At 34.6% G+C, this 12,768-nt stretch overlaps 1 long non-coding RNA gene across 1 annotated transcript; it reads left to right on the top strand.

The window, feature by feature from the left end:
* Nucleotides 1–1,186: 1,186 nt before the first annotated feature.
* LOC307182043 lies at nt 1,187–12,311 on the top strand. Its single transcript, XR_013827102.1, has 6 exons — nt 1,187–1,235; nt 8,063–8,147; nt 9,037–9,110; nt 9,991–10,068; nt 10,948–11,033; nt 11,584–12,311. It is a non-coding gene; the product is annotated as an uncharacterized lncRNA (long non-coding RNA).
* The last annotated feature ends 457 nt before the right edge of the window (nt 12,312–12,768 follow it).

Here is a 12,768-nt window from a genome sequence, read left to right as displayed (position 1 = left end):
TGGTGGCGTACCAGTCGTGTATGATGAATACATGTCTGGAACTCTGAGGTCCGATGCAAATGGAATCTAGTCCATTGTCCTATTGGAAGTGACCCTAGGGGCTGAGGTCAGGAATGAATTAGGGGCTCCTTTGCAGTCTTTGTGTTCATGCCTTTTCATTTTGTTCGTGCAAATGAAAAACTGAGGCCCTCTTCATAAATATATGAATTAAAATAAAGAAAAATGATGGAAAACAATTTCTATTCATGGATATATGGGTGGAAACAAGATATACCATTAATATGTCAAGGAAAGCCTGGATTTCAATTTTAAAGCCATGGGACATGACTGTTAGCACTTAGGGTAAGGAGAAGGGGACCAGGGGAAGTGGTAGACAACCTTCATATTCTGGCGCAGAGGCAAGATTGAAGTTGTTCCTTTTCAACAGGTCTCACATACCTGCTATGTTAGGGATAGCCTAAGTAACGATGTGAATGTGGAAGCAAGGATGAGTGGAGAGTGTCTCCACCATTTTTATAATCTGCTTCGCTTTATACTCCTCAGAATGGATGCACTGGATCAGAAACGAGGACTCGTCCTCGAGGGCCAGCCTAGGATGGCATCATGGTTGTAGGAGCCAGGAGACCTGTGTGAGCATCATCTAGTTCCTAGTCTGGGGGTGGGTGCTTTCGCTAAAAGTAATGACTATGCTAACCAAATGGATGAAAGAAAATTAAAGGAGGGCATCTTTATCCCATTGATAAACAGGAACTCTTGTGAAGCAAAAACCAGATAATAAATATGAGAGAGATATAATGATGTGAGAATGGTTATAGAGACAAGTGAGCGATATCAAGGCCTCACTGAGTTTTGCGAACCCTAGAGGGTCATAACTGGCATTAGTGAATTAGCACATGCATCAGTGAAACATACAGAATGAAGAGAAAGTCATCTTTTCTGGATTGATGATGATAAATGCCAGCGTATGAGTCACTGATTATGAATAATACGTGTCTGGAACTCTGAGGTCCAATACAAAAGAAATGTGATCTTTCTCTTCATGCTTTTTCATTGGTTTTGCTAATTGAGCCAAAGAAAGCATCAGTCAACAAATCTGCCTATCCATGGAGAGAAAGTCTCAATCTCAGTCGACACCTTCTCTGTTTGGTACTTTTCAGAATAGAAGCACAAGGTGATTTCAGCCTCCATTGTGATCAAGGTTCTCCTTCTCAGGTTGCTATAGGACAGAGACCCAGGTGAGTTATGGCCAAGGTTTCTGCCTTGGTTTGGGGAATTGATTTAAGTGTTTTCATTGTATTCTCAAAAGTCATCGATATATATTAAAGGGTTGATGATATGGCCCATTTAAAAACAAGACGTGATAGCTTATGCTGATGAAGTGATCATCTAGATACTGGAAATGCATTAAGGAAAGAGATCTCATGTATGGTGATAGTGATTGGAGAGAAATTAGGGATGTTTGTGGGTATACTGTTCTTGGGTTTTGTTTTTTCGTGTCTTTCTTTCATTAATATCAATGATGTAATGATTTAATTGATAGTGATGTATCAATGAATGAACCAAAATTGGACCCAAGGGGACCAACGATGATGTTCGGTAGAGGATGAGGCATGGCCAAGGAACTATAAGTATCTGGAATCCTGAGGTCCAAGAAAGGATACATACTTCATTTTCTACATTGATTTCTTCCCTTAGACAAATGTTCGGAATATATAAAATCATGCTCCTACTTTGCATTACTCAATTTATGTTTCATACTATTAATCAATCAGTGATAGAACACTTCAAAATACATAAATAGTAGATTAAGAAGAAAAGGTCCATTATTGTCTACTGTGGACACATGGGGTTTGGCAAGAAGCAATCCTAAATATTTCCATCAGTTAGGACCGTTAATAACAAATGGACCTAGGAGGTCAACTGTTTCCAAGCATCATTTAGATGTGAATAATTAAGATTCAATTTTATTGTTCTGGAGCACTCTCAAGTTTGAGGGTATTTTTGATTGTAGAATAAGAAAAATCTCTGCATTATGAAAGAGTGATCAATTCATGAATATTGAGAACTCTAAATTTGGACAGAAAGCATCAATGTCCATACAGTTTCCTTTTTCTTTCTCTTTTTTGTTTCATTGACTGTGCTTTCTACTGATTAAAATGGACATGTTCAAGCTGATTAAGCTATCAGTATTCCATGGTGATGCACCTTATGATTGCTGGAACCCATGTGGGTAATAAATTTCATGTCATGGTTTCCGTTATTTTTTTTGTCCCTCTGTGTGTGCATTGAGTGTATTATTGGAGAGATACATACAGGAAAAGTAAGGCCAATGCAGCTCAGTGATAAATGTTACATTTTATGAAACATTAATTAATTACTGCCCGGATGGAAAAAAACAAACAAATCAAAACAATACAAAACAAATCAACACAAACCCAGCATCATGGTTTACAGGAGAGACGCACTGCTGTGAGAATGAACTCTTTTGATAAGAGGGATATCATGACTGCCCTTAGATTTTGTGATTAATAGGTTTTCCAATATTTATGAGAGATTTATTTCTTCAATCAGTAAACAATGTAGTAATAAGCAAAGAGAAGGAAAGGCCATAATAGATCGATTCCATGGCGATGCATCATATAACTGCAGGAACCCATGTAATCAATAATCTAATTTCTTGCCTTTCTTTCAGTCTTTTTCCTTCCTCTGAGCATACACTCAGTTTATTTTTAGAAAGATCCATATAGGATAACATAAAGCCAATACACCTCAGTTTTAAATGTTGCATTTTTCAAGCATTAGTTGATTACTACATAGGTGAAAAAAAATACAAAAGCAGCATCATAATTCACAAAAGAGATTCATTGCTGTGAGAATGAACTATTTACAGAATAGGGATATCATGATTATCCTCAGGTTTTGTGTTTAATAGCACTTTCAATTATTTTGTGATGTATTGAATTATTCAATAAACAATGCCCAAATACTTGAGGTCACAGAAGTTACATTGTATGGCTGATTACTCCTGGTGGCTTATGGGTCATGAAAGTTGAATTTGTGTCTGTAACTTTGATGTCCTATTCAAAGCTAATCTAAAGATTTTTCTTTGGGCATCTGCCTTGGGTGGCATCTTTTTTTAGGAGCCAGGAGACCAGTGCTGTCTACAAGAGACCCACTTTAGACCTAGTGACACATACAGACTGAAAGTGAAGGGATGGAAAAAAGATATTTCATGCAAATGGAAATCAAAAGAAAGCTGGAGTAGCAATACTCGTATCAGATAAAATAGACTTTAAAATAAAGACTCTTACAAGAGATATGGAGGGACACTACATAATGATCAAAGGATCAATCCAAGAAGAAGATATAACAATTATAAATATTTATGCACCCAACATAGGGGCACCTCAATACATAAGGCAAATGCTAAAAACCATGAAAGGGAAATTGACAGTAACACAATAATAGTAGAGGACTTTAGCACCCCACTTACACCAATGGACAGGTCATCCAAACAGAAAATAAATAAGGAAACACAAGCTTTAAAATGACACAACAGACCAGATAGATCTAATTGATATTTATAGAACATTCTACCCAAAAGTGACAGATTACACTTTCTTCTCAAGTGCACATGGAACATTCTCCAGGATAGATCATATTTTGGGTCACAAATGAAGGCTTGGAAAATTTAGGAAAATTGAAATCATATCAAGCATCTTTTCTGGCCACAAAGCTATAAGACTGGAAATCCATTACAGGAAAAAAACTGTAAAAAACACAAATACATGGAGGCTAAACAGTGTGCTACTTAATAACCAAAAGATCACTGAAGAACTCAAAGAAGAAATAAAAGAATACATAGAAACAAATGACAGTAAAAACACACCGACCCAAAACCTATGGGATGCAGCAAAAGCAGTTCTAAGAGGGAAGTTTAGAGCAATACACTCTCACCTCAAGAAACATTTCAAATAAACATTTAAAACAACTAGAGAAAGAAGAACAAAGAAAATCCAAAGTCAGTAGAAGGAAAGAAATCATAAAGATCAGAGCAGGAATAAATGGAATAGAAACGAAGAAAACAATAGCAATGATCAATAAAACTAAAAGCTGGTTCTTTGAGAAGATAAACAAAATTGATAAACCCTTAGCCAGACTCATCAAGAAAAAAAGGGAGAAGACACAAATCAATAAAATTAGAAATGAAAAAGGAGAAATCACAACAGACAGTGCAGAAATACAAAGGATTATAACAGACTACTACAAACAACTATATGCCAATAAAATGGACAACCATGAAGAAATAGAAATTCTTGGAAAAGTACAATTTTCCAAGACTGAGCCAGAAAGAATTAGAAACTATAAACAGACCTATCACAAGTAGTGAAATTGAAACTGTAATTAAAAATCTTCCAACAAACAAAAGCCCAGGACCAGATGGCTTCACAGGCTAATTCTATCAAACATTTAGAGAAGAGCTAACACCCATCCTTCTCAAACTCTTCCAGAAAATTACAGAGGCACAAACACTCCCAAATTCAATCTACGAAGCCACCATCACCCTGATACCAAAACCAGAAAAAGATATCACAAAAAAAGAAAATTATAGACCAATATCACTGATGAACATAGATGCAAAAATCCTCAACAAAATACTATCAAACAGAATCCAACAACACATTAAAAGGATCATACACCATGATCAAGTGGGGTTTATTCCAGGGATGCAAGGATGCTTCAATATATGCAAATCAATCAATGTGATACACCACATTAACAAAATAAGGAATAAAACCCATATGATCATATCAATAGATGCAGAAAAGCTTTTGACAAAAGTCAACACCCATTTATGGTAAAAACTCTCCAGAAAATGGGCATAGAGGGAACCTGCCTCAACATAATAAAGGCCATATATGACAAAACCACAGCAAGCATCATACTCAATGGTGAAAAACTGAAAGCATTTCCACTAAGATCAGGAACAAGACAAGGATGTCCACTCTCACCTCTCTTATTCAACATAGTTTTGGAAGTCCTAATCACAGCAGTCAGAGAAGAAAAAGAAATAAAAGTAATACAAATTGGAAAAGAAGAAGGAAAACTGTAACTGTTTGCTGATGACATGATACTATACACAGAAAATCCTAAAGATGCCACCAGAAAACTACTAGAACTAATCAATGAATTTGGTAAGGTTGCAGGATACAAAATTAATGCACAGAAATCTCTGGCATTCCTATACACCACCAACAAAAAATCAGAAAGAGAAATTAAGAAAACACTCCCATTTACCATTGCAAGAAAAAGAATAATATATCTAGGAATAAATCTTCCTAAGGAGGTGATCAGTTGATCTGTCCATCAATTGGTTGGAAGAATCAATATTGTGAAAATGACTATACTACCCAAAGCAGTCTACAGATTCAATGTAATCCCTATCAAACTACCAATGACATTCTTCACAGAATTAGAACAAAAAATTTTACAATTTGTATGGAAACACAAAGGACCCTGAATAACCAAAGCAATCTTGAGAAAGAAAAACAGAGTTGGAGGAATGAGGCTCCCTGACTTCAAACTATACCACAAAGCTACAGTAGTCAGGACAGTATGGTACTGGCAGAAAAACAGAAATATAGATCAATGGTATAGGATAGAATGCCCAGAGATAAACCCACACACATATGGGCACCTAATTTACGACAATGGAGGCAAGAACATACAATGGAGAAAAGACAGCCTCTTCAGTAAGTGGTGCTGGAAAACTGGACAGCTACATGTAAAAGAGTGAAATTAGAACACTACCTAACACCATACACAAAACTTAACTCCAAATGGATTAAAGACTTAAACATAAGACCAGACACTATAAAACTCTTAGAGGAAAACATAGGAAAAACACTCTTTGACATAAACCACAGCAAGATCTTTTTCACCCACCTCTTAGAGTAACAGAAATAAAAACAAAACTAAACAATGGGACTTAATGAAACTTAAAAGCTTTTGCACAGAAAAGGAAACCATAAACAAGACAAAAAGACAACCCTCAGAATGGGAGAAAATATTTGCAAATGAAACAACAGACAAAGGATTAATCTCCAAAATATACAACAGGTCATGGAACTCAATATCAAAAAAAAAACAAAACAATCCAGTTAAAAAATGGGCCAAAGACTTAAATAGATATTTCACCAAGGAAGACATACAGATGGCCAACAGGCACATTAAAAGATCCTCAACATCACTAATTATTAGAGAGATGCAAATCAAAACTACAATGAGGTATCACCTCATGCTGGTCAGAATGGCCATTATCAAAAAATCTAGAAACAGTAAATGCTGGTAAGGGTGTGGTGTAAAGGGAACCCTCCTGCACTGTTGGTGGGAATGTAAATTGATACAACCACTATGGAAAACAGTATGGCGTTTCCTTAAAAAACTAAAAATAGAACTATCATACAACCCAGCAATCCTACTACTGGGCAAATACCCTGAGAAAATCATAATTCAAAATGAGACATACACCACAATGTTCATTGCAGCACTATTTACAATAGCCAGGATATGGAACCAACCTAAATGCCCATCGACAGATGAATGGATAAAGAAGACGTGGCACATGTAAACAATGGAATATTTCTCAGCCATAAAAAGAAACAAAATTGAGTTTTGTAGTGAGGTGGATGGACCTAGAGTCTGTCATACAGAGTGAAGTAAGTCAGAAAGAAAAACAAACACCGTATGCTAACGCATATATATGGAACCTAAAAGAAAAAAGGTACTGATGAACCTAGATGCAGAGCAGGAATAAAGAGGTAGACATAGAAAATAGACTTTTGGACATGGGGTGGGAGGGCGCAGGTGGGGCGAAGTGAGAGTAGCATTGACATATATACACTACCGAATGTAAAATATTTGGCTGGTGGGAAACAACAGCATAGCACAGGGAGATCAGGTCGGTGCTTTGCAATGACCTAGAGGGGTGGGGTAGGGAGGATAGAGGGAGGCTCAAGAGGGAGGGGATATGGGGACATGTGTATGCATATGGCTGATTTGCTTTGTTGTGCAACAGACACTAACACAGTATTGTGAAGCAATTATACTCCAATAAAGATCTATTAAGAAATATTTAATCATATTTTTTCTCATGGTTTTGTTGCTTTCTGTGTTTGTGTGTGTGTGTGTGTGTGTGTGTGTGTGTGTGTGTCTGTGTGTGTGTCTGTGTGTATTAAGGGTAAAGTTCAAAATTTCCGTACAGAATAGTAGATGGCCAAGCTCAATAAGAAATAGAGAATTTGATGAAACATTAAATGATTAATAAATAAATGAAAACAGCATCTAATTCAAAAAAGAGTTTCATTGATATGAAATTGAACTATTACACAGTAGGGATATCATGCTCTTTTTGGGTTTTGCAGATAATAGAATTTAAAAATGTTTGTGAATGGATTACTTGATCAGTTAATAAACAAATAGAAATGAACAAAGAACAGAGACATATTCATGGACGAAGTATGATGATCGTTCCAGGAATAGTCCTTAGTGATGAAAACATGTCTGAAACTCTGAGGTCCAACACAGAGCATAAGTAGTCTATTTCCTTCATTAAAATTGTATAGGGAGATGTCAGGAATACCAAAAGATCATATTCTTGTTGACTTCATAGAGTTATAGTTGTTATTTGTAATTGATCTGTGATGGACTCATTAAGCAAATATAAATGTATAAGGAAAAATAGGGTGAAGTATTTTTCTCATATGAACACCTTTGTTGAAGCAAAAGATATTGTGAATAAAAACTGAAAATTCTGAATCCCATTAAATAAATGGGTGAGGGTCACCTCCTTGACCAGAGTTCTATAGACATGCCTATGTAAGAGTCATTAAATTATTCTTTTTCAGACTAAAGATTTAGGTTTTTCTTTTAATAAGGTAAAAAATAAATAGAAAAACAATAACTAATAAATAATTAAATACTGAGTATATGAAATTCCAGAAACAAGGATCTGTGGCTTCTGGTCTCAGTATTCTCATCATCTTCTGTGTTTTGTACTCAGAATGAATGCACTAGAGATGGTTTAGAATCATCCATGGTCACCAGATCTGTGGTTGCCTCTGTATAATACGAGGATGGAGATTAATGTGAGTAATAGTTGAAGTTCTTTTTTCAGTTTTTTTTTATTAAAGAAATTCACTGTATCGTTAAGAAATGTGGAATATGAGTAAAGAAGGTAGCTGCATTTCAGTGTTGAGTATGTTATTACAAACCATTATATTGATTAATGCATATATGGAAAACTGAGCATTAATATGAGACATATATTAAACTAAGAATAATTCCATATACATCAGTGCTCTTGTTTTTTTTTTAATGCTAAAATTATCAGTGAATTTGTGATTTATACAATAAAGAAATAAAAATGTATGTAGAAAAGAGGGTCAATATTGGATCAATGATGACTACCCGTGGCGTAAGAGTCATGTACGATGAATACGTGTCTGGAACTCTGAGGTCCAATGCAAATGGAATCTATTCCATTATCTTGTTTGAAGTGATCCTGTAGGCAGAGGTTAGGTATATACAAAGATATTTGTTTTGGTTATTATGACCATGCATTTAAAAAATTTTTATGATTGGATCAATGAAGTAGTCAATATACAAATTTGTAAATTAAATAATGAATATGAAGGCTTTTCAATAATAAAAATATGTGGTTAGTCAAAAATTACTATTATATACAAATACATTAATATATATTGAAACGACGTTTTTAGGTAAAAAGTTATATAAAGATGTTATCTCTTTGGTTAAGAGTGATACAGAAAATGATAGGTATTAGTTACTGACTGAGTCAGTAAGCACTTTGACATTTGATTCATTAAGGAAAAAACGAATAAATAATTACCATAATTTAGTAAATGACTAAATTACTGTGCAAATGAATAGCAGAATATTGGATAAATGGAGAATAAATAAATAGATGGATAAATCTGAATATTTTTATCACCTTGTCTGCTTGTTACTCTTCAGGACAGATGTTCCCCCTACTTCAGCTTCTGCTGTGCTCAGTTGTCCTGCTGCTTCTGTGTCAGAAAGTAACTAAGGTAAATAACAGGCAAGGTTGGTATTCTTGGATTAGGTGATGTGTTTGAGGGTACTCATGGTGTTATTAAAAAATATTAAAATAATCAAAAATTACTCATAGTTCAATGATAAATCTGAGAAGAAATATTATTTTGAATAATTGATAGTGGGCAGGATTGAGGTTGAATAATGCAAGAGGTGGACGCTTAATGGGAAATGATTCTTAAACTGAGAATTAGGGATATTGAAGGGTCTTATTCTTGGGGTTATTATCAAGTAATTAATGATTTAATCAATGCAAATATACAGATGAATGAAGAGAAGAGACTCAGTCGTGGACCAATGATGATGATCGTTTCGGGAAGAGTCCTGAACGATGAAAACATGTCTGAAACTCTGAGGTCCAACCCAGAACATAAGTAGTCTCTCCCTCTTTGAAATTGCTTTTGTAGAAAGAGGTCAGGAATATTTAAAGATCATATTCTTGTATTGATTTCATGGATTTAGAGTTGTTAGTATTAATGGATCTGTGATGGAACCATTAAGCAAATATAAATTAACATGTAAGGAAAGAATAGGGTGAAGCATGGTCCAAATTGAACGTATTTTGTGAGGCAAAAGATATGGTTAATAAGCATTGAAAACACTGATGCCCATTAGATAAATGGGTGAGGGTCACTTATTTGACCAAGATTAGGTAGAAATGCATAAGTAGGCATCAGTTTAATTGTTCTGCTTTAGCCAAATGGTTGTGGTTTTTCTTTTAACAAGACAAAAAATAGAGAGAATAAGAAAAACTAATAAATATCTAAATACTGACTAAATGAAATGTAGAAAACAAGGATCACTGGTGATTAGGTCTCAATATTTTTATTATCTTTCATGTTCTGTACTCTCCAGAATGAATGCATCATTTAGCATCTTCCATGAACATGAACTCTGTGGTTGCTTCTGTATAATAGGAGGATGAAGATTAATGTGAGTAATAGTTGAAGTTCTTTTTTCAGTTTGCTTTTTTATTAAAGTAATTCACTGTATTGTTTGGAATGTGGAATATAAATAAAGAAGGCAGCTGTATCTCAGTATTGAGTATGGATATACAAACCATCATATTGATTAATGCATATATGGAAAACTGAGACTGTTAGTATGAGATGTATTACACTGAGAATAATTCTATGTACATCAGGGGTCTTCTTGGGTTTTTTGAATTGTACTGTGAAAATTATTAGTGAGTTTTTAATTTAATCAATAAAGAAATAGAAATGTATGTAGAAATAAGAACAGTACTGGATCGATGATGCTTTCTGGTCATCATCAATATGAGTTGTATATGATGAATACATGTCTGGAACTCTGAGGTCCAATATTAAATTCAGCTTGTCCATTCTCAACTTGAGAAGGTGTCCTATAGACAAATGTTAGGAATAAATGAGGGGCTTGTTTTTTGTCTTTGTGTTCATGCATTTCATTCTATTATTATAATTGGATACTATGAGAATCTATAAATAAATATATAATTAAAAATAATGATGAATGGAGTAAAACACTTTCCAATTACCAAAATATGTGGTGAGACAAGAAATATTATTAATATATCATGGAAACCCTGAAGTTCAATTAGTAATGAATGGTACATGACCATTACCACTTAGGGTAAGAATGAGGTAGACAGGATAATTTGTAGACAACCTTCATATTCTGGCTCAGTGGCAAGATTGAAGTGGTTCGTTTTCAACAGACTTAATACATACACTAAATTAATGATTGCCTAAATATCTGTGTGAATGTTGAAGTAAGGGTAAGTGGAGAATGTCTCCACCATTTTTATCACCTGCTTTGCTTTATACTCCTCAGAGTGGACACACTGGAGCTGAAAGAAAGATTCTTCCTTGAGCACCAGCCTAGGATGGCATCTTTGTTTTAGGAGCCAAGAGACCAGTGTGAGCAAAATCAAATTTGTAGTCTTGGGTTGGGTGGTTTTTCTAACATATTTACTGAATTAATAAAATATTTGAAGTATAATTAAAGAAGGCTATTTTTATCCTATTGATAATAAAGAGATTAATATGAAGCATTATATTGATTAATGCAGATTTGAAAAACTGATCATAAATATGAAAGAGATATAATTATGTGAGTATCTTTCTAGAGACATGTTAGTGGTATCAAGGCCTTGTTGGGTTTTGTGACTCATAGAGTTATAGATTATAATTAGTGAATCAATGAACTAATCAATTAACAATATAGAATGAAGAGACATTCATCTTTTCTGGATCAGTGATGATAAATGCCGGCGTATGAGTCATCGATGATGAATAATACGTGTCTCGAACTCTGAGGTCCAATACAAAAGAAATGTGGTCTTTCTTTTCATGAATGTTCATTGGTTATGCTAATTAAGCCAATGAAAGCATCAATCAAGAAATCTGTGGATCAAAGGAGAGAAAGTCTCAATCTCGGTCATCACCTTCTCTGTTTGGTACTTTTCAGAATAGTAGCTCAAGGTGATTTCAGCCTCCATTGTGATCAAGGCTCTCCTTTTCGGGTTGCTATGGGACAGAGACCCAGGTGAGTAATGGCCAGTGTTCCTCTCTTGGTTTGGGGAATTGGTTTAAGTGTTTTCATTGTATTTTCAAACATAATCGATATATATCAAAGGGTTGATGATGGCCTGTTGATAAATAACCGTGAGAGCTTATGCTGATGAAGTGATAATCTAGAACCTGGAAATTCATTAACCAAGGAGATCTCATGTATGGTGATAATGTTTGGAGAGAAGTTAGGGATATTCGCTGGTCTGGTTCTTGGGTTTTGGGTATTCATGTTTTTCTTTCATTAGTATTAATAATGTAATGATTTAATTGATAGAGATGTACCAATGAATGAACTAAAATTGGACCCAAGGGGACCAACGATGAAGTTGGGTAGAGGATGAGGCATTAATGGGCAAGGAACCATAAGTATCTGGAAGCCTGAGGACCAAGAAGTGTACACACTCTATTTTCTACATTGATTTTGTCCTATAGACACATGTTTGAAATATATAAAGTCATGCTCTTAGTTTGGGTTAATAGATTTTGATTTAGTATTATTAATGGATAAATAATAGAACCATTAAAGATATATAAATAATAGCTTAAGAAGAAAAGGTAAATTATTAGGTACCTATGAAAATATATTGTCAGCCAAGAAATAGTAATGAAGATTGCCAGCACTGATGCCCATTAGGAAATGAATGGATCAATGGTGTCACCTCTTTGACCAAGCGTCATACAGATGTGATGATTAAGTGTCAGTTTTATTGATCTGTGTCATTCTCAAGTTTGAGGTTCTTTTTGTTCATAGAAAAATTCTCTAAATTATGAAAAAGTTATAAATTCTTCATGATTTGTGTACTATAAATCTAGAAAGCAAGAATCAATTGCAATACATTTTCCTTTTTTTTAAACATCCGCTGTGCATTGTACTTCTGAAAATGGACATGTTCGAGCTGATTAACCATGATTCCATGGTCATGCACCTTATGATTGCATCGCTGTGTTAGATTCACAGGAACCAATGTGAGTAATAGTCAAATTTCTTGTCTCAGTTTCAGTGATTTTTTTTTTCCTGTGCATTATTCACTGTTTTATTTGAAAGTTCCATACAGAATAAAAGAAGGCCAACTGTAGCTCA

Source organism: Stenella coeruleoalba (genome assembly GCF_951394435.1).
Source record: "Stenella coeruleoalba genome assembly, chromosome: 2".
Taxonomy (NCBI): domain Eukaryota; kingdom Metazoa; phylum Chordata; class Mammalia; order Artiodactyla; family Delphinidae; genus Stenella; species Stenella coeruleoalba.
This window is presented reverse-complemented; position numbering and strand designations above follow the sequence as displayed.